Raw genomic sequence first — 20,776 nt, 5'->3', positions numbered from 1 at the left:
TCCAAGAACATTTATATTGGGCCAAGCCCATGAGAGGTTCCTGGGCCACCGAGATGAGTAAGACATAGCTCCTGCCCGTGGGATCCCTGTTTCATGACCAAGGCTACTAAGGCAGTCTGCCAAAGGTGTTTGCAGTATTTGCAGTTCACAAAGTGGCTTCACGCCCCTCACATTGCTCACACTGACTTTTCTGTGAATCCTGCCCTTTGGAGCTGTGGGCAACTGGTGAGGGTGGGCAGAGCGGAGATTAAAGTAGTTACTTGATGGCCAAGAGAAGAGAGTACTTGGGTGATTTGACTAAGGTCCTACGTGGTCTACACCACTGCCTCTCTTCCCAACAGTTTTATTATTAAAATAATTTTTTTATTATAGTTGATTCACAATGTTCTGTCAATTTCTGCTGTACAGCAAAGCCCGTCAGTTTTATTCTAAGCAAGGCCAGTCCAGGTGAGAGGAAGAGCCTCTCCACTAGCAGGCGTTTGCTGAAGCCCAGGGTGATGAAGGACTAAAGCAAGGAGGGAGGTTCACAGTCAGTACTGGAAGTGCTGTGCTGCTCCCTCAAGTGCAAAAGGGGACGCTGAGGCTTGCTTTCCAGCTGCCTGTGCTAAGGAGGGTGAGGCTCAGCCCTCACCTCTCCCTAGGTATTAGAATACCTGCACGGGGTGTGGGTGGGTTTCATCTAGCGGCACCACCACGCCCCGCCCCTATCGGCCCTAGCGAGTCTTAGGCCTGCACTGGTCCGGGTGGGAGCGCTGGCTGCCCCCTACCCTCAGCGGCTCAGGGCTACAGCCCACGTGCGCCCGCAGCAGCCGTGGTGACAGCTGGCCCCACAGGGGCGGGGCCAGCGGGGAGCGGGGGTGGGCTCCGCGCCGCGCTGCCATTGGCCGTGGGCCTCGGGCTTGGGGGCGGGACTGCACACCCGGCTGCACAGGCATTGGCCGCGCCTCCGATGGGGGCGGATCCCCGTCCTGGTAGCCGCGCGGCGCAGAACTGCCGGCGCTTGCCCGGCGAACCCTGCTCGGGGCCGCTTAGCTCGCTCCCAGCTCAGCTGGCGGCCTCAGGGTCCCGACCGCAGCGCCCGCGGCCCTAGGCGAAGGCAGGGGCTCACCCGAGGCTCGGCGGCTGATGAGGCTCTCGGTAAGGCCGGGGAGAAGGTGAGCGCGGGGCTCCGGGATGGGCGGGTGGGGACCGTGGCAGCCGAGCCTGGACTCTGCGCCCTGGCCCGCGCCAGGGAGGGTCAGGTGCGGCCACAGCATCTCCCGCCTCAGAACCACCCTGCGGGGCGCCCAGCGAGCAGGTGGCTCTGCGTAAGGAGGCCGGGACTGCCCCCATCGGTCTCTAAATCGACTAGAATGCAGTACCTCGAACTATTATTCTGCCCCCCAACACCCAAATTCTTCAGTTCTAAGCCTGGAAAATACCCAAACGTCGATATGGAGGGGGCGCGACACGCCAGCAGTACCACCTGCCACCCAGGCAGAAGATCATTCCCAAACTTATCTTCCCACGATTCGGGCCCAGCGCCGGTCGCCGGTCACGTTCTTTCCTGGCCCTGCTGGGTGCCCACCCAACCCCCGCCTAGTTCCCCTCCCTCCTTAACAACAGGAAGTTAAGTTGGGCCAATCGTCAGTGGCCTGGGCGCCTGCGGGCTAGGACTGGGTCTGGGGCCTCTGCGTGGCCCTAGGGACTGCTGCCCTGTCCTTTCTGAGCTCCGTGGCCCGGCAGCCCGAGGTCACCTCAGGCCCGGGGGCACCCCCACCGGGGCGTCCGCCTTGCTGTTGCCAACCGGCCCTGGGGAGAAGTGCCACTTACTAGGCTCCCAGGCCGGGGCAGGTGGGGTTAACTTTATCCTAGGCCAGCCTCGCGGCAAAGCTGGGAACAGCCTTTACTGGATGGGGAGGAGGCGTGTTGAAACCAGAGTAAACGTGTGTCTCTTTCCACATTGTTTATTCTAAAGCCTGGGTTCTTAAAGCCCCAAGAGCTTTTATTTGGAGGCACATGGATAATGCCTGGACCTTAAGCATCTTGTGGACCCTCTTGCTGTTGGTCTTGCCTTGCTCCCTACAGTCTTCAGTGGCTTCTGTGAAGGGTCAAGTTGCTAACCAGCCTCCTTCTGGGCTGGTCCCATGGGAAAAGAACCAGCAGGCGGGTTGACCCTCAGATGTTTGATAGCCTGGGTGCCTTGGCACCCGAGTCCCCCTGTTCCCGTCCCTTTCCCAGGGGAAGTTGACCCAAGTGGGCCTTAAGTTCCAGGGCAGCACCACCCGGTGTTCTGGAGGCTCTTATTATAGTAAGAATTCGCCTTCAGACAGAGAGAAGATAGATTTATTAAGTGCCTACTGAGGAACAGCTCCCGCCCTGTGGCCCTTGTGCAGCCAATTTCATGGTAACTCTCCAAAACCTCTGAGAGTTTTGCCCTCCTCATTTTAGAGATGAAGAAACAGACTCAGGTAGGGTGAGTGCCCAAGGACACAGAGAAAGTGGCTGAGCCAGGGTTTGAACCAGCCTCTGCCAGAGCTCAGTCCAGTGCTCTTCGTGCTGCCCCATGGCTGTGAAAAGTGGTGTACTGTGCTGCAGGCTCATGGCCTCCCAGGGTGCTGACTGGAGTCTTCTGGTTTCTGAAAAGATTCCATCTGAAGATACTGGGGGTGCTTCTTTAGCCAAGTGCTGGAACTGACCCGGGTTAACCCAGATTGTTCAACCTGCAGATTCCTTGGCCACCCTGTCCTCCCTCAAGGGGGATGGTGGGTGTTGATCATTTGTGATGCGAAGGGATTGATTGTTGGTGTGTGGGTCCTATTTGAGGGGGAGGCCTGGCCCTGCCATTGACTTGGCTCTCGCTCTCAAAGTTGGCTTCTGGGATGGTCTAGGAGGACCTTTAGCTAAAATAACCTGTACCTTAGGACTGATTCTAGTTTAATTTTTTTTGGGGGGGGCAGGTGTTCAGGTATACTAGTTATGGTTGTAAGGTGATTGAGATCCACCGTTTGAGCATACTTTTATGAAAAATGAAACCACAGCCTCCTTTATTCAAGCCCAGGGCTCTGGCTTTGGGCTTATCACTCCCTTCTAAAAGAAAATCGTTATTAGCCTAATACCAATCAGTTACACTTTAGTACCAACCAGTTACACTTTAGTATAAATCAGTTTAAGGACTAAGGCTGGTTGTGGCTTGGTCATTGGAAACCTCTCGCTGGGAACTGAAAGGAGCAGAGGAGCACCTCCGTAAGCCCTTTCTGCCTATGATGTGGTGTTTCTCTTCTCTCTGTCCATGGCTCCATCCCCATCTGGGTGTGCCTTCCAGTCATGGGCCTGCCCCTTTCACTCCCTACTGTTGAAGGTGGAGGTCCTGCCTTTTTTCTGGTGTGTGTTGGGGGGCTGCACCCCAGGCCTTTGGAGGTTCCCAGGCTAGGGGTCAAATCAGAGCTACTCCTGCTGGCCTACACCACAGCCACAGCCACTCGGGATCCAAGCCGCATCTGTGACCCACACCACAGATCATGGCAATGTCGGATCCTTAACCCACTGAGCGAGGCCAGGGATCGAACCTGCGTCCTCATGGATGCTAGTTAGATTCGTTTCCACTGAGCCACAACAGGAACTCCAGGTCCTGCTTTCTTGGAGGAGAGCCTTGACTCTGGTGGGAGGGGTGGGGTATTGGTGCAAGAAGATTGGGGCTAAAGTAAACCTTGTCAATTTTCGAGGCCTTTCTAAGACTAGGGGGTGTCTATGGTTTAAAGGCCCAGGAAAGGGAACACTGTTTATTATGCAGGGACTTTTCATTCTTTATATCATTTGACCCCCACATTAGCTTTCTAAAGGGGTAGGTGAGGTTGTTCCCATTTTATAGATGAGGAAACTGAGGCTCAGGAAGGTTAAAACTTGCTGCTCTTATACAGCTAGTGAGTGATCAAGTTAGAATTCTGGCCTCAGTCTACAAGTGAGGTCTGTGTGGTGAATTAAGCCCTAAGGGAAGCAGGACAAACCGAGTGGCCATCCTCTGAATTCTGGAGGCTTGGTGTTTGTAGCCCCCTGCTGTGCTTAGGATTCCTCAGCTTATATTGTAAATGTCACATGTGGACATGTCTTCCCAGCCTACTGTGAAATGGCATTTAAAACACTCATAATCTTGGCAGATTTATTTATTTATTTATTTTCTGGTTCTCACAAATCCTCCCTACTCTTTGCTTTATGGCCCCTTTGCCTTTTATACGAGGCTTCGTTAGGATATCTATCCTTTGTTTAAAAATACGAGCACTTTCAACACAAAAATAGAATAGAGTTCCCTTTGTGGCTCAGCAGTTAACGAACCCAACTAGGAGGCATGAGGACGTGGGTTCAATCCCTGGCCTCACGCAGTGGGTTAAGGATCTGGCGTTGCTGTGGCTGTGGTGTGGGCCAACAGCTGTGACTCCAATTCGACCTCTAGCCTGGGAACTTCCATATGTTGCGGATGCAGCCCTAAAATATATATATGTGTGTATATGTGTATATACATACATACATACATACATATATATATATATATATATATAGAGAGAGAGAGAGAGAGAGAGGGAGAGAGAGAGAGAGAGAGAGATAATAGTATAATAAGCCCAAAATACTCATTATCCAGCTTTAACAACCAAGATCATGCCAGGCTGGCTTTCTCTCTCTCTCTCTTTCTTTTCTTCTTCCTGAAATATTTTGAAGCAAATTTCTGATATCATGTCATTCTGCCCCTGTATCATCCAGCATATATCTATATATCTATTTTTAAAAAGAATGTTCATTCATGACCGCATTGCCATTATTGCGTGTAGCAGGATTAACAGCAATTTTTCGGTCTCATCTGTGCACATTCAGATTTCTTTGATTGTCTCAGAAGTGACCTTCATCATTGGTTCGTTCAAAGCAGAATCCAAACAAAGTCTGTATGCTGCATTTGGTTGGTAATTCTCTTACCTCCTTTAATCTGGAGCACCCCCTTGCATCTACCCCCCTCCCTCACTTTTAACCAGCTGTTCCCCTATCGCCAGCTGTTTAAGTCCCTCATGGGACAGCAAACCCTTTGATGCTGGAATCCGCATCCCTGCTCTGTTGGACTCCCAGTGCTGTGTCTGGGACGAGGAGGAGGCTGCGTGAAATGTCAGTCCAATAGTGTCGGAGCTGCTCAGGAAATGCATTTTGAATGAATGAACCCTGTAGTGGATTTGTGTGACTCCCTGTGCTCATGTTTAGATAAGAGGTTTTTTAAAAAGATGACTTGCTCGCACGTGGACCGTTCTTCAGCGTCAGCTTGTAAACATCCTGAAATAATAGGAGAGCTATTTGCTGTGCTCCCTAGAGCTCCGGTTTGCCGTGTGGGGAGCTCAGGCAGCCTCCTTGGGTGTCATGATCAGCAGCTGGCCTCCCCAGATCACATGTGGGACTGAAGTCATTTCTAGCCAAGCTCTGAATCCTGACTTATTCAGCTGCAGGAATTACCACGTTAGGAGACAGGCACTTGGCTTTGGGCTGCTCAGAGAATGTCGCCCACCGGAGTCAGGGCAGTGCAAGATTCTTGCCTTATGCCTTCAGAAGCTTTCTCTAACCGATTGCTAACCTGGGCAAGGTGTGGGCTTTTCTCAAATCATTATCTGTCTGCATCTGACAGGTTGTAACAGAAAATAAACACGGATGACCTTTCAGTGTCTGTCTGTCTGGTCTGAATTTCTGGCTAAGTGATAGTATCACCATTGGCACCTTTGTGGGCGTCCTGATGAAGGAGACCAGAGGCTCAGGAGGGAGGGAAAAGGTGTGCTTATTCCTCTGGATAATTGCTTCATACCTGGATTCTTTGTCAGCTCTCCGAAGGTGCTGGGTGCTCTGATAGCCATCTTCTGACCCACCCAGCAAGGACCCCTCTATGTAAACAGCCTCCCAAATCAGGAGGCTTTTTTCTCCTCCTCCTAACTCCTTCTTAAACATAAATGGTCTTTTCCACTAGGCGGAAGTAGAAGAAACTATTAAGTCCTTTTCTCTGCATGGCAAGGATAGAGTTCATTTTCCCCCTTTATCTTTTATTTCTCAGTATTTTTCTAAAATTTTCATAATAAAATATTTTATTTTTTCTAATGGAAAGTCCAAATATTCGAGCTTGTTCCACTCAAAAGAAGAGAACTTCCTTCAACTGATTTGGCTGGGTAGACAAAATTATCTTAGCATTTAGTCCAGCTTTATGTGTGCATAGGTCACACCGCCACTGGAGTTTTGCTATTTGCCTATTCTGTTTATTTTATGGCAGTATTTTAAAAGTTAGAAAGAAAGCTGGAGCTTAGGAGATGGGAATCTATGAAACCCAGGTAGCCTCACTCTTCCATTCTGCCACTTTCCTTTCCTTCCTGAGGATTTCATTTGGGCTTCCCCAGAATAAAATCATTCTAATGTTAGGCTCTTGATTGTGATTTTTATTCAGGGAGGTTGAGCTATCAGATGACAGAATAACATGCTGGATTACGAAAAAGCAGGCAGGGCAAAGCTTCAGGCTCCGACGGCCTGTCTGTCCTCTTGGGAAAGTGCTTGATGGCCAGACACCCCACTCTCTTCACTTTGGGGGGCCCTGACCCCTCCCTCCACCACTTTCTGTTTTCCTCCCTGCGTCCTCCCCAGAGTTAGAAAGCACGGCTGCTCTGCACTGATAAGGCTCCTCCTTTCTCAAGCCCTGATCATCTGGTCTCAAAACTCAGTGTTGGGGTGGGGGCAGGGGCATAGGGGACGTGGGCCCGCTGGTCACAAACACACCTTCATCCCAGGGTTGGGTCACAGTGGAGTCTGATTTTTGAGATGCTCCCCTTCTCTGTCAGCTGTTGAGGAAGTGTCCATCCCTGTGTCCCAGATGAAGAGCTATTTGTAAGTACCAGGCGTGGTATCATTTCTTAAATGTAGTTGTTCTGTACCCAGCCATGCATCTGAATATTACTGAGCTTTGTCCCAAGAAAGCCTGTCTATCTCAGTGGCTGGTGTGAGTTGTGCATATGTGGATGGTGCCTTTGTTCTTAGGGCAGGGATTTTTTTGTGTGTGTGTTCTCTACTTGCACTAGTATTTCTTTCCCCCAAGGGTCAGAGTAACCTCCCTCCCTCTGCACATACCCGCGCCCCCACCCCCCCACCCCCATAGTGTCCAGATACCTTGCAGCCTTTGCATTCCTTCCAAGGCTCTCTCAGCTTTGTCTTTGGGGAATAAGGAAGTTGAGCCAGGCCCGGGAACACAGACTTGTCTCCTGCTGGTCTGGGGCCCAGGTTTTCCCCTTCCCGGCCAGTGGGGGATGTCTAGCACCCGTGTCCTTTCTGCTGGCAGCAAGACAGGATGGCAAGGTATTGGCTGGTGACCCCTGGTTCCTGAGCTGCCACCACAGCAGGTTTATGGGACGTTTGTAGGCCTGAGCTCCTGACACACCCAAGTGCAGAAGCCCAGCCAGGCCAGAGACAGGAGTGGGAGTCTAAGAACATCTCGTCCTGCCCTGAAATATCAATGTATGAAGATGCGGAAACTGCTTCTTGGCTCGGGTGACTCTGAATGGCTGGCCTTGGCTACTGATCTGAGTACTGACTGTGTCTGGTAAAGATTTGCAGAGGCTCAGAGTTTAACTCGTGCCCCGGGCGAGGAGAGTGAAGTGGAGGGGAGGATGAAGAAGTGCCTGGGAAAAAGTCACTTGGACATTTTGGTCACTAAGGAGAGCTGCTCCCTGGAGCAGGGTGGACCTGAGGCTGCTGGAGCCTGGCAGACCTGCTAGGCCCTCTGTGGGACAGCTGTCCATCCCAAGGGAGCAGCTTTGGGGTCAGGGGAGAGAGAGAAAGTGTGCATGGCTGCTGGAGAGTTGGGGCACTGATGGCTCCTTGGGTCTGGACAGCTGGGTTTTTGCATAACTTGATGCAAATGTGATAAGCGTCTGGAGCTCCCTGGTTGGAGGAGTGAGAAATCCTATAGCTGATGAAAGGGCCACACTAGAGGAATAAGCAGGGGAATCTGGGAGGCCTTGCTCCAGACTGACAAGGAGAGAATTCAGTCCATCTCTTTCCTCGAGGAATGTATCGTGGGGCTTGTGCAACTGGTTGCAGCTTTGGGGACCATGGCATTCATGCTCAGAGAGCTTCTTGCCATCTTCTTGGGGCTGCAGAGCCTTGCTCTTGCCAAGGAAGGAGGAGGAGGCTCTGGATGACGTCTTGGCTTCTTCTAGAGTCCAGGCCTGCTGCCACCAGGGGACCCAAGACTTCCTGCTTTGTCCCGGTTGCTATCTCCAGCTTGGGTGTGTCTGTTACCTTGTACCTGACATCTTGGACTCTGTTAAAAGTGACTCACCCACCCCTACACATGGGCATGGATGATGGTACTCCCCTCCCCTCTCCACGTTCACACACACACACACACACACACACAGACACACATCCACGTACACGCACACACACACACACACACACACACACTGGTGATCGTACTCACCCTCCACTCCCCACAAATGGTGCTACTCACCCCTCCCTGACACACACATGGTACCATATTCACTCATACAAAGGGAAATCAGTGAAAATCAAGTATCTCTTCTTCCTGTCTGCCAGCCCTTATTTCTCTTCCTCTGTGGCACCTGCTGTTCCCAGTCTCCTGTGGCTCCATCCAGACAGAGTCTAGGCATGTATTTGTGCCTGTTTTTCCTCTCGCCCCTCTTCAGGCCTGTAGGGAAACCACTAGGATGGGAGGCAATAGGACCCGCAGGGCTGCCGAGACTCTGCAGTTTCCTGAATTCACCACGTGCGGCTTCGCCACTGCCCCTACACCGTGCTTCCCCCCGCTCTCCTCTTTAGGACTCTCTGGCTGTTAGATTGATGGGTGTGGAGAGCCTGGCACTGAGAATAAACCTCAGGGGTGTGTTCTGGATGCAGGTGACATAGGCAAAGACAAACCAATGTGCTAGGACAGATCTGGATTTGGATCCTAGGCATGTGGCCTTGGGTGTCAAGGTACCCTAGTATTTCAGTCTGTCAAAAGGAGGTAATCACACCGACCTCAAGGAATGGATGTTGAGCTGAAATTAAAATATTTGTGGGGTGTTCCCATCGTCGTCAGCAGAAATGAATCTATCCATGAGGACGCAGGTTCAATCCCTGGCCTCGTTCAGTGGGTTAAGGATCTGTGAGCTGTGGTGTAGGTCGCAGACGCACCTTGGATCTGACGTTGCTGTGGCTGTGGTGTAGGCTAGCAGCTGTGGCTCCGATTGGACCCCTAGCCTGGAAACCTCCATATGCTGCAGATGCGGCTCTAAAAAGACAAAAAAAAAAAAAAAAGTGAAGTGCCCCACTTAGTTCGGCACTCCAAAATGTCAGTTTTTTTCCACTTTTAAGGAGTGACCCATTTTCAGAATGAGAGACACTGGCACGGAATCCTCTGGATGACTCCCTGAAATTTTCTTGGTGGATCCGGGAGCTTTTATTTCCCTGCAGAAGGCAGCCAGTTCTCTCTCTTCTGCCAAGCTGGGCTCTCCCCTCTGCACCTCTTCCTGCTGTGTCCTCCTCAGCCTGCAAACACCACCTCCTCTTCTCTGTCCCTAACCTTTCCAGTGGTGAATGGGAAGCTGCGGAGCCTGGAGAGAGCTCTGGGCTGTTTGTGGCTGCTCTCGGGGGTGTTTGTGCTGTAATCTCTTCCGAAGCTCTAGCAGAGGTCTGTTGATTGCCAAAAGGTTGTCTTTATCTTCAGCGTGAGAGAAGAGAGAGGCTATTTTTAAAGATCTTTAACCAGCAGGGCTGCACACTACGGCCTAGATGGCCTCCAACTTTCATTCTTCATTGCACTCATTCTTACCCGTTTTGAAACCCTTCAGATCCAGGCTGGGAGACCTTATATGTCCTGCTTTTAGGGCAGCGCTTAAATTTGGCAGGCAGTTGTAATCGCTTCAAAAGATAGGTCAGGGAAGGGAAGGCAATCAGCTGACTCTTTTTCTGGGCTGGGACCAACGGGGTAAAGTGTGAGTAGCATTTCTGTGCCCATAGAAACCAACATCTTCTCCTCCTTCTGCTGCTTCCTTCCATCTGCACTGGGAGAGTCCAGCCCCCTGCATGTGGCCTGCTGATTGGCTAGGAGATCTTTCGCTTTCCCTGTCCCCTTTGGGGCTCCAGGTGAGGAAGGAGCAGAATTTGGGTGTTTTCAAATGATACTGACCTCCCAGGAAGGAGGAAGAGGTGGAGGCCATGAGTCACAGAATCTTGGGATGTGAGCTTGGAAGGGCCCTCTGGAATCATCTAGTTTTCACTCCTGCCACCTTGGTTTTTTAACCTATGGGGCAACTGAGGCTCAGAGGCTTTTTGATGCAGAGCAGAGGTCAGGGTAATTGTGGTTCTTGGCTCAAGGTCACCTAACCAGGACAGAGTCAAGTCTGTTCTTCATCCTTCATTTTGCCAGGCTATGGCAGTCTTACTTGTAGATATCCTTTCTGTTTGGAGCACCAAACCATGCCCCCTCTTTCTAGCAGCTCTCTCATGATTTGAATTTAGGCTATATGCCCTGGTAGCATTGGCTTGCACACTGGTTTGGCGCAATATCTTTGCTGATCAAAAATACCTCCCCCAGGAGTTCCCGTCATGGCTGAGCAGTTAACAAATCCAACTAGGAACCATGAGGTTGCGGGTTTGATCCCTGGCCTCGCTCAGTGGGTTAAGGATCCAGCGTTGCTGTGAGCTGTGGTGTAGGTTGCAGACTTGGCTCGGATCCCGTGTTGCTGTGGCTGCTGTGGCCCTGGTGTAGGCCGGCGGCTACAGCTTCGATTAGACCCCTAGCCTGGGAACCTCCATATGCCGCGGGAGCAGCCCTAGAAATGGCAGAAAGACAAAAAAAAACAAAACAAAAACAAAAACCAAAAAAACCTCCCCCAGAGCTCTGGGGCCTAAAATTCCCACCTCTGTTTTCAGGCCTTGTCTCCAGAGGGCCTTTGCTAAAAATATAGACTTTAACTAGGAAGAGTACCCTGTGGACAATTTGTTTATCTCCAGTTAGCTATCAGCTGAGCTGAACTTTGAGAGGATGGGTGATGAGAGAGATGAGTCAGCTGGAAATAGGTGGAGGGAGGGAGTCAGAAAGGACTGTAAATAGGGTGCTGTCAGGCCCAGCATGGAGCACTGTGACCTAGGCTCCTTAGCTCATGGAACAGAGCTGCTGCATGGGGTGGGGTGGGGTGCTGTGCTGAGTGAGAGGAGCAGAACCTTCGTCGAACTCGTGGAAGGAGGTGCCTTAGGCTCATCGATGCCCACACACACATCAGGATAAGTGTTTGGAATATGCTTTTGACAGCCACTCGATGTTGGGGAATCAAGGGAGACTTCCTGGAGGAGGTGACACTTGGTCATGGAGATGGGTCTTGGAAGATAGGAAGGATTTCCAAAGGCAGAGCTGGGCAGACGTATAGCACAAAGAGATGTGGAAAAATGAGGGTATGTTCTAGGTGTCGAGTGGCGGAAACACAGGGGCTGCTTTGGGAAATTGCAGAAGTTTAGGCTGGAATTAGGCCAGCCCTGAGTGCTGGTGGTGGGCGTGGGGGTGTGACTATGGAAATAACCCTGCAGGTAGTGGGAAGCCTTTGGAGAGGGATGGTCAGAGCTCTCCTTCAGGCAGATCAGCTCAAGCAGGATAAGCTTGTGGGGGAGTCAGGGCTGGGGGACCTGTCAGGAGGCTTGCATCCTCTCTATACTTTGGACAGGTACACTGACCAGAGAGCAGCTGTTGGTCTGGACCAAGGATTGTCCCGGGGGTGGGGTCCAAGGGGTGGGCAGTTAAGACTGGACCCAAATAACGCCTTATCTGTGTTTGGACCCCACCATGTTCCGTGTGAAGGGAGCCAGTGTGGGCAGCCCCTGTCTTTCAGTTGATCAGCAGCGAAGCCCATTTGGAACCCCTTAGAGTCTTACTTAGAATATGGGACATCTGTCACTTCCTGTGCCACCAAGTATGCCTTTTCTGCTCTTTGGTGGCTCTGTTGTCTGTAGAAAATGGTAATTGCCCCTGCTTTTCACTACCTCCCATACCCTTTCCTCAAGGTCAGCTTCAGGGAGAGGGATATGGGAGTCATGGGTGCTGAGCCCCTGGGGTGGGTACCCATAGAGCAGGAGCAGGTGTTTCCTGCCTGTGTGTGGATGAGGCGGCACAGCTAGGGTGGGGCAGGGACCCCAGTGACCTCCTCCTCTTTCATTAGGATCATTTTGGCCCGTGTCACACGCTCACCGAGCATTGACCATCATCAGAAATGACTGATTCTCCCTCTTTTGTGGTCTCATAAGCCCCTGAATACCCCTGCAGGTGGATTCTGCCCTGGGTATCTCATGCCTACTCTTGATTGCCTCCCCAGTGGAGGAGGAGGGCTGGGTGGGCTGGCCGGCCTGGGGCTGAACTGAATGTCCCCAGGCAGCTGGAACACATGGAGGCTTGGCTGACTCTCCAGCCTTTCTATAGCCCTCTGGACATCCTGGCCCCAGCGGGGTTGGGGAGGCACAAAAGCTGAGCTCAGCTTCTGACTGCTCCAGGATTAACCTGGCAGGTGGGAGGCACAGTAACCTGGTGTGCTTACGGTTTTGACATTTGAGCAGGGCTGCTGGCACCTGTTCTCTGCCATAGATGTCTTGGAAACAGCCTTGCTTTATGTGGTAGAATAAATTGCTTCTGCAGGGAGCAAATGGCTTGAGTTTAGTATGCGTGGGAGCTATGGTGGGGGTGAAAGTGGGACATTGAAACGGCTTTCTGGAGTTCCTGTCGTGGTGCAGAGGAAACGAATCGGACTAGGAACCAAGAGGTTGCGGGTTTGATCCCTGGCCTCGCTCAGTGGGTTAAGGATCCAGCATTGCTGTGAGCTGTGGTGTAGTTTGCAGACATGGCTTGGATCCTGCGTTGCTGTGACTGTGGTTGTAGGCCTTCAGCTTTAGCTCCGATTAGACCCCTAGCCTGGGAACCTATGCCACAGGTGCAGCCCTAAAAAGCAAAAAAAAAAGGAAAAAAAGAAACAGCTTTCCTCTTTCTTTGTTCTCCCAGCATCTGTGCTACCAATATGAGGCCAAGTTGTTCTTTCATTGATTGCTCAGTGGAGCGCTCAGTTCATTCATCTGCCAACCAAGACTTCAGTAGGTCCCTCTATTGGAAGCATGTCATCCCAGACCAACCATGGTTTTCAGAGTGGCAGTAATACCTGGGAAGCCACTGCCACTGACTTTCCTTGAGCCTCAGGTTTCTCTTTTGTAAGATGGGGGTGATAGTGCCGGGGTGATAGTGCTTGTCGCTGTGAGGAATCAGTGGGGCAATGTGTGTAGCACATCTGTCACGTGCCTGACACATAGCGGGCACATAGGTGGCCTTTCCTTCTCAGACCGGTTCCCGAATTGGCCCACAGGAGTCTTCGAGCACAGCCACAGGCAGAGTTCCTCTTTGCCTCAGGTCTCCCATTCAGTACTGTTCCCTAAATGGCTTTTACCCTTAAGTAGTGACTTTTAAGGGAATAACTCAGTCTAAGCACACAGGTGGGTAATGAAGGAAGATGTGCCACATCTTTCTTTGGGGTGAGGTTTTCTCAGTCAGACTTTGGGGACCTCAGGGCTGCTCCATTGGTGCTTGAGTTTCCCACTGTGGTCCAGCCTGGGCTTCACATCAGAGGTGACCTGTTCCATCTTTGGAGAACTCTTTCTGTCCCCTCCCTGCTGCCTCCCTATAGCTTCTGGCATTTGGTCCCAGGCCTTCCTCCTAGAAACCATAAGGATACTGTTCTCTAAATCAAATCTGTGATACTGTCAATTATAAGAAATACAGTCTTCACTATTCTGGGATCTGTCAAGAAAGAAAAAGTGCTTTCAATTAAATAGTGGAACAATGCTTTTTTTTTTTTTTATCACTTAAAATGTTCAGGAGTTCCCATGGCTCAATGAGTTAAGATTCCGGCATTGTCACTACTGTGGCTCAGGTTGCTGCTATGATGAGGGTTCGATCCCTGCCCCAGGAATTTCTGCATGCCACTAGTGCAGCCGAAAAGAAAATTATATTTACTGGAAGAATTCTTGTAGACTTTAAACCTGTCTTTCTTCCATATCATTCTTGCATGTACATAAAAAGGAAAATAAATTAGTTTCTACATTTCCACAACTTCTTCACTTTCAGAATATAATTCAACCAAATCATTTTTTTTTTTGTCTTTTTAGGGAGGCATCTGCAGCATATGGAGGTTCCTAGGCTAGGGGTCAAATTAGAGCTGTAGCTGTTGGCCTACACCACAGCCATAGCAATGCCATATCCGACCCATGTCTTCGACCTATACCACAGCTCACAGCAACGCTGGATCTTTAACCTACTGAGCGAGGCCAGGGATTGAACTTTCATCCTCATGGATCCTAGTCAGATTCGTTTCCACTGAGCCACGATGGGAACTACTGACCAAATCACTTTTGACTCTAGTCATCGATATCTTTGTTTTTTTTTTTTTTTTTGCATATTATTATATTCTGGTAAAGTGGCTGTGTATTTCTTAATCTCTTTTGTCTTTGGAATTTTTTTTTTCCAGGACTCACATTTCTTCCTCAAATGTTCCTTAAATATTCGGGCTCCTGAAATGTGGAGGGTTGCAGTTGTCCAGATATGTCACCAGGGATTACAGTCAAATTTCCATATGACAGTGGCAATGAGGCAATGACAAGTATACCACAGCTGCATTTTGGCCTAGAGAAATTGTTAGATATTAGGGAATTATAAGATAATTCTGTTTTCAGACATTTTATAATCAAAAAAAAATGTGCGTCTTCTAATTAATGAAATATGAAGCTTAAAGACAGCCCTCTTGTCCTCTCCTGCATCCTCTTCCAGATTTATAACTCATGATGTGGGTTCAGGTGTTTTCCTGTGGTTCCCCCTGAACAAACCCCACTTTGTCCCTGTCCTTCTAATATAGTCAGGCTAGTAGTGCCCAAACCACCTACCATACCCATGGTGTGGTATGACAGCAGAGGAAGGGAGTTATCACCTCCCTAGTTCAGGCCATTCTACTCCTTGTAATGCAGCCCAAGATTGCATCAGCTTTTCTGGCATCTGCTTTACACTGTCTACTCATTGACATTACTGATGATGAGATCTTTTTAACGTGGGATATTTTTCTCCCCTGTACTCGATGCATGTGACTTTAGATTTTTTTTTTTTTGTCTTTTTTAGGGCCACACTCTTGGCATATGGAAGTTCCAGGCTAGGGGTCAAATTGGAGCTGTAGCTGCCAGCCTACACCTCAACCACAGTCATGCCAGATCTGAGCTGCATTGTTGCGATCTACACCACAGCTCACAGCACCGCCGGATGCTTAACCCATTGAGTGAGGCCAGGGATCAAACCTGCGTCCTCATGGTTACTAGTCAGATTCGTTTTCCCTGAGCCATGACGGGAAGGAACTCTGGCTTTAGCATTTAAATGCAGAGCCTGGAGTTCCCGTTGTGGCGCAGTGGTTAACGAATCCGACTAGGAACCATGAGGTTTCGGGTTCGATCCCTGCCCTTGCTCAGTGGGTTAACAATCCGGCGTTGCCGTGAGCTGTGGTGTAGGTCGCAGACGCGGCTCGGATCCCGCGTTGCTGTGGCACTGGTATAGGCCAGTGGCTACAGCTCCGATTGGACCCCTAGCCTGGGAATCTCCATATGCCGCCAGAGTGGCCCAAGAAATGGCAAAAAAAAAAAGACAAAAAAAAATGCAGAGCCTCCCACTTTGTTTCTATCAGATTCAGAACAGGCATTTCTGTTAAATTTCAACCTGTTACATTCTGAGCAACCTTGTTCCACTGAGCTCTTTCAAGATGCTATTTAATTTGTATGCCTTCCTTAGCATCATCTGAGTCGCTGATAAAATACTTATCAGGAGAGGGTGTGCAACTAGAGTCCACCGCTCATGCCATGACCCTTCATTGGCTTGCTTTGGGAAGGTAGTCCACGCTGCCCCTGCCTAAATCACTGCCTTTTTGCTTTTCTGACCTCTGATCAGATGCCTTCTTGAGTCTAGTTATGCCAAGTCTATTGTAATTCTTCATCCACTGCCAAGTATCCTATCACAGAGAGCCGTGAATACACCTTGCCACCAGATGTTCTCAGTTTCCAGAGGATCTCTAGGATGACTTTCAGGTGTTCCAAGACTGCCCCACACCAATGCAAGTGGCAGTTCAGTGGTCTAATCTGCCAGAGTTTCCACTGCTCTGGGCTGGCTCTGGGGTTTGATGTCATTGAAAGTTTCTAAATATCCTTTTCTAAAAGTCCAAGCTTGGAGTTCCTGCTGTGGTGCTGTGGGGTAATGATCCGGCTTGACTCTGTAGAGGCGCCAGTTCAATCCCTGGCCCTGGCCTGGAAACTTCCATCTATATGCAGTGGGTGTGGCTGGAAAAAATGAAATGAAATGAAATTTAAAAAAATCCAAGCTTCTTCAACAGGGAGTTCCTGTTGTGGCTTAGTGGGCTAGAAACCCAACTGGTATCCGTGAGGATGCAGGTTCAATCCCTGGCCTCCCTTAGTGGGTTAAGGATTCAGCCTCATTTTGAGCTGTGGTGTAGGCTGCAGACTCTGCTCAGATCTGGCTTGGCTGTGGCAGGCAGCTGCAGCTCTGATTCGGCCCCTAGCCTGGGAACTTCCATAAGTCTAAGGATAGCTCTTTTTTTTTTTTTAATGATTTTTATTTTTTCCATTACAGTTTGTTTACAGTTTTCTGTCAATTTTCTACTGTACAGCAAAGTGACCCAGTCACACATATATATACATTCTTCTCACATTATCCTCCATCATGCTCCATCACAAGTGACTAGCTAGAGTTCCCAGTGCTATACAGTAGGATCTCATTGCTTATCCATTACAAATGCAATAGTTTGCATCTATTAACCCCACACTCCCAGTCCATCCCACTCCCTCCCCCTCCTCATTGGCAACCACAAGTCTGTTCTCCAAGTCCACAACTTTTTTTTTCTATGAAAAGTTCATTTGTGCCGTGCTTTAGATTCCAGATATGTGATATCATATGGTATTTGTGTTTCTCATTCTAATTTACTTCACTTAGTATGAATCTCTAGTTCCATCCATGTTGCTGCAAATGGCATTATTTTGTTCTTTTTTATGGCTGAGTAGTATTCCATTGTATATATATACCACATCTTCTTAATCCATTTGTCTGTAGATGGACATTTGGGTTGTTTCCTCGTCTTGGCTATTGTGAATAGTACTACAGTGAACATACAGGTGCATATGGAAAAGTTTTGTCTGGATATATGCCCAAGAGTGGGATTGCTGGGTCATATGGTAGTTTTATATTGAGTTTTCTGAGGTATCCCCATAGTGTTTTCCATAGTGGTTGTACCAATTTACATTCCCACCACCAGTGTAGAAGGGTTCCCTTTTCTCCACACCCTCTCCAGCATGTGTTAGTTGTGGGCTTATTAATGACGGCCATTCTGACAGGTGTGAGGTGTTATCTCATAGTAGTTTTGATTTGCATTTCTCTAATAATTAGTGATGTTGAGCATTTTTTCATGTACTTGTTGGCTAACTGTATATCTTCTTTGGGGAAATGTCTATTCAGGTCTTTTTGCCCATTTTTCAATTTTTTTTTTTTTTTTTCTGCTTTATAGGCCTGCATCTGCAGCATATGGAGGTTACCAGGCTAGGGGTTGAAACAGAGCTGCAGCTGCCAGCCTATGCCACAGCCACAACAATGTAGGATCTGAGCTGCATCTGTGACCTACATCACAGCCAGATCCTTAACACACTGAGTGAGGCCAGGGATTGAACCTGCAGCCTCATAGTTCCTTGTCAGATTGGTTTCTGCTGCACCACGACGGGAACTCCTTTTTGCTGTTGAGTTGTATAAATTGTATATTTTATTATTATTTATTTATTTATTTATTTTTTGTCTTTTTGCTATTTCTTGGGCCGCTCCTGCGGCATATGGAGGTTCCCAGGCTAGGGGTCCAATCGGAGCTGTAGTCTCCGGCCTACGCCAGAGCCACAGCAACGCGAGATCCAAGTCGCGTCTGCAACCTACACCATAGCTCACAGCAACGCCGGATCGTTAACCCACTGAGCAAGCGCAGGGACCGAACCCGCAACCTCATGGATTCGGATTCGTTAACCACTGCGCCACGACGGGAACTCTGTATTATTATTATTTATTTTTTAAATGTTATTTCCCCAATACATTTTTTTCCTGCTGTACAGCTGTTTGTATATTTTAGATATTAAGTCCTTGTCAGTTGCATCATTTGAAACTATTTTCTCCCATTCCGTAGGTTGTCTTCTTCTTCTTCTTCTTTTTTTTTAATGGTTTCCTTTACTATGTGAAAGCTTGTCAGTTTGATTAGGTCCCATTGGTTTATTTTTGTTTTTATTTCTGTTGCCTTGGGAGACAGGACAGCTTTTTTTAATAGGGGCCATTGTGTGTCTGGAGAGGAATTCCAGGTCCAGTTTCCTGGGGTCCCTTTACGCCTCTGGACCTCTTGGCTCAAGATGATCCCTGCCCCTTCCTGCCATCTGGGGCATCTTTTGCAGCCTCTGCTTGTCCTGGGCTGGCCTACTCTGGTTGACACTCTGGGGCAGGCCCCATATCACTCTCTCAGGGGCCTCTTTGGTTACCCATCCATCTTCTGGTGATGGGATGTGGTCTTTACAACAACTGATCTTGTCAAGGTTCCCTGTGCAACAGCATGACTTCTATTCTCTTAACACCCACACAGCAGCACTGGTATGAGGGCTCTGTAAATACTAACTCCCTCCATTCTTGGGCCAGGCCCATGAGGTAGATACTCTCATTAGCCCCACTTGCCAGTGAGGAAATCAGGGTACAGAGGAGTTAACTGAATTGCTCCTGATTCCACAGGTAGGAAGGGGAAAGGCGGAATTAGCATCTAGTCAGTTTGTCCCCAAGTCTAGCTCTGAATTATTATGGCGAGCTGCCTGCTTCCTAAAAAGCCCTTCTTCCCTCCTCCTCCTCTGCCTAACTCTGTCCATCCTCCTCATCACCCCTCCCCAGGCATAGCCCCATTCTCAACTGCAGAGCTAGAATTGCATTTCAGAGCCTCTGAATCATTTATTTCTTCAATCTTGGGTCCAAGAGCCCTTCTATTCTTTCAGCAATTTCAAGTCTGTTTTCTTGAGTCTCAGGCATCAACTTCCCCTTCTTGGTTTCTCCCAAGTTTCAGAGGAAATGATGGCTTTTCCTCCACAGTTCCTTCCTGTGTCCCCTGGTCACTCACTACCCATTCAGTCATTGCTGTGGGAATTAGGTTAGTTCCTTTCCTATAGACACTTTTTCTCTCTTCTGGAAGCTGATGTGCTGAGCTTGGCTGGTCAGAGCTTTTAGCCAGTTGGGTTTCAGTGTGGTCAGGTGGTTGACCACCCCCCTCCATCTGCCCCCAACCTCCAGGGCTCCTCTAACTGGCATGGGATCCTGGTCAGCCACACTAGTGGTATGAATGGCGATTGGACCTTTACTCCTCAGCCTTCCCTCCTCAGAATATTCCCTCTGCCTTCTCTGCTCAGAATATTCCCTCTGCCCTGTCTCCTCAGAATATTCTCTCAGCCTTCTCTGCTCAGAATATTCCTCAGCCTTCTCTCCTCAGAATATTCCCTCAGCCTTTTCTCGAATATTCCCTCTGCCCTCTCTCCTCAGAATATTCTTTCTGCCTTCTCTGCTCAGAATGTTCCCTCAGCCTTCTCTCCTCAGAATATTCCCTCAGCCCTCTCTCCTCAGAATGTTCCCTCAGCCTTCTCTCCTCAGAATATTCCCTCAGCCTTTTCTCCTCAGAATATTCCCTCTGCCCTGTCTCCTCAGAATATTCCCTCAGCCTTCTCTGCTCAGAATATTCCCTCAGCCTTCTCTCCTCAAAATATTCCCTCTGCCCTCTCTCCTCAGAATGTTCCCTCAGCCTTCTCTGCTCAGACTATTCCCTCAGCCTTTTCTCCTCAGAATATTCCCTTTGTCCTGTCTCCTCAGAATATTCCCTCTGCCTTCTCTGCTCAGAATATTCCCTCAGCCTTCTCTGCTCAGACTATTCCCTCAGCCTTTTCTCCTCAGAATATTCCCTCTGCCCTCTCTCCTCAGAGTATTCCCTCTGCCCTGTCTCCTCAGAATATTCCCTCAACCTTCTCTGCTCAGACTATTCCCTCAGCCTTTTCTCCTCAGAATATTCCCTCTGCCCTCTCTCCTCAGAGTATTCCCTCTGCCCTGTCTCCTCAGAATATTCCCTCAACCTTCTCTGCTCAGAACAATCTGTCAGCCTTCTCTCCTCAGAATATTCCCTCTGCCCTCTCTCCTCAGAATGTTCCCTCAGCCTTCTCTGCTCAGACTATTCCCTCTGCCTTCTCTGCTCAGAATATTCCCTCTGTCCTGTCTCCTCAGAATATTCCCTCAACCTTCTCTTCTCAGACTATTCCCTCTGCCTTCTCTGCTCATCAGCCTTTTTCTCCTCAGAATATTCCCTCAGCCTTCTCTGCTCAGAATATTCCCTCTGCCCTGTCTCCTCAGAATATTCCCTCTGTCTTCTCTGCTCAGAACATTCCGTCAGCCTTTTCTCCTCAGAATATTCCCTCAACCTTCTCTGCTCAGAATATTCCCTCAACCTTCTCTCCTCAAAATATTCTCTCTGCCCTCTCTCCTCAGAATGTTCCCTCAGCCTTCTCTGCTCAGAACATTCTGTCAGCCTTTTCTCCTCAGAATATTCCCTCTGCCTTCTCTCCTTATACACATGTTCTCCAGAACATTCCCTTGGCCTTCTCTCCTCACACATGTGTTCTC

At 49.3% G+C, this 20,776-nt stretch overlaps 1 protein-coding gene across 3 annotated transcripts in view; it reads left to right on the top strand.

Annotated features, from left to right (window-relative positions):
* The first annotated feature begins 959 nt into the window (after positions 1–959).
* MICAL2 (microtubule associated monooxygenase, calponin and LIM domain containing 2) overlaps positions 960–20,776 on the top strand; it is a 255,526-nt gene continuing 235,709 nt past the window's right edge. The window contains exon 1 of one of the 3 annotated variants that reach the window (XM_047776271.1): positions 960–1,137. The gene's annotated coding sequence lies outside the window, so the exon portion shown is untranslated. The remainder of the gene's footprint in view (positions 1,138–20,776) is intronic. The other 2 variants (XM_047776272.1, XM_047776273.1) reach the window with 2 other exon arrangements.

The sequence above is a fragment of the Phacochoerus africanus genome, chromosome 4 (genome assembly GCF_016906955.1).
Source record: "Phacochoerus africanus isolate WHEZ1 chromosome 4, ROS_Pafr_v1, whole genome shotgun sequence".
Classification (NCBI taxonomy): Eukaryota; Metazoa; Chordata; class Mammalia; order Artiodactyla; family Suidae; genus Phacochoerus; species Phacochoerus africanus.
Note: the sequence above shows the minus strand (reverse complement) of the source record. Positions and strands in the feature narration are given on the sequence as shown.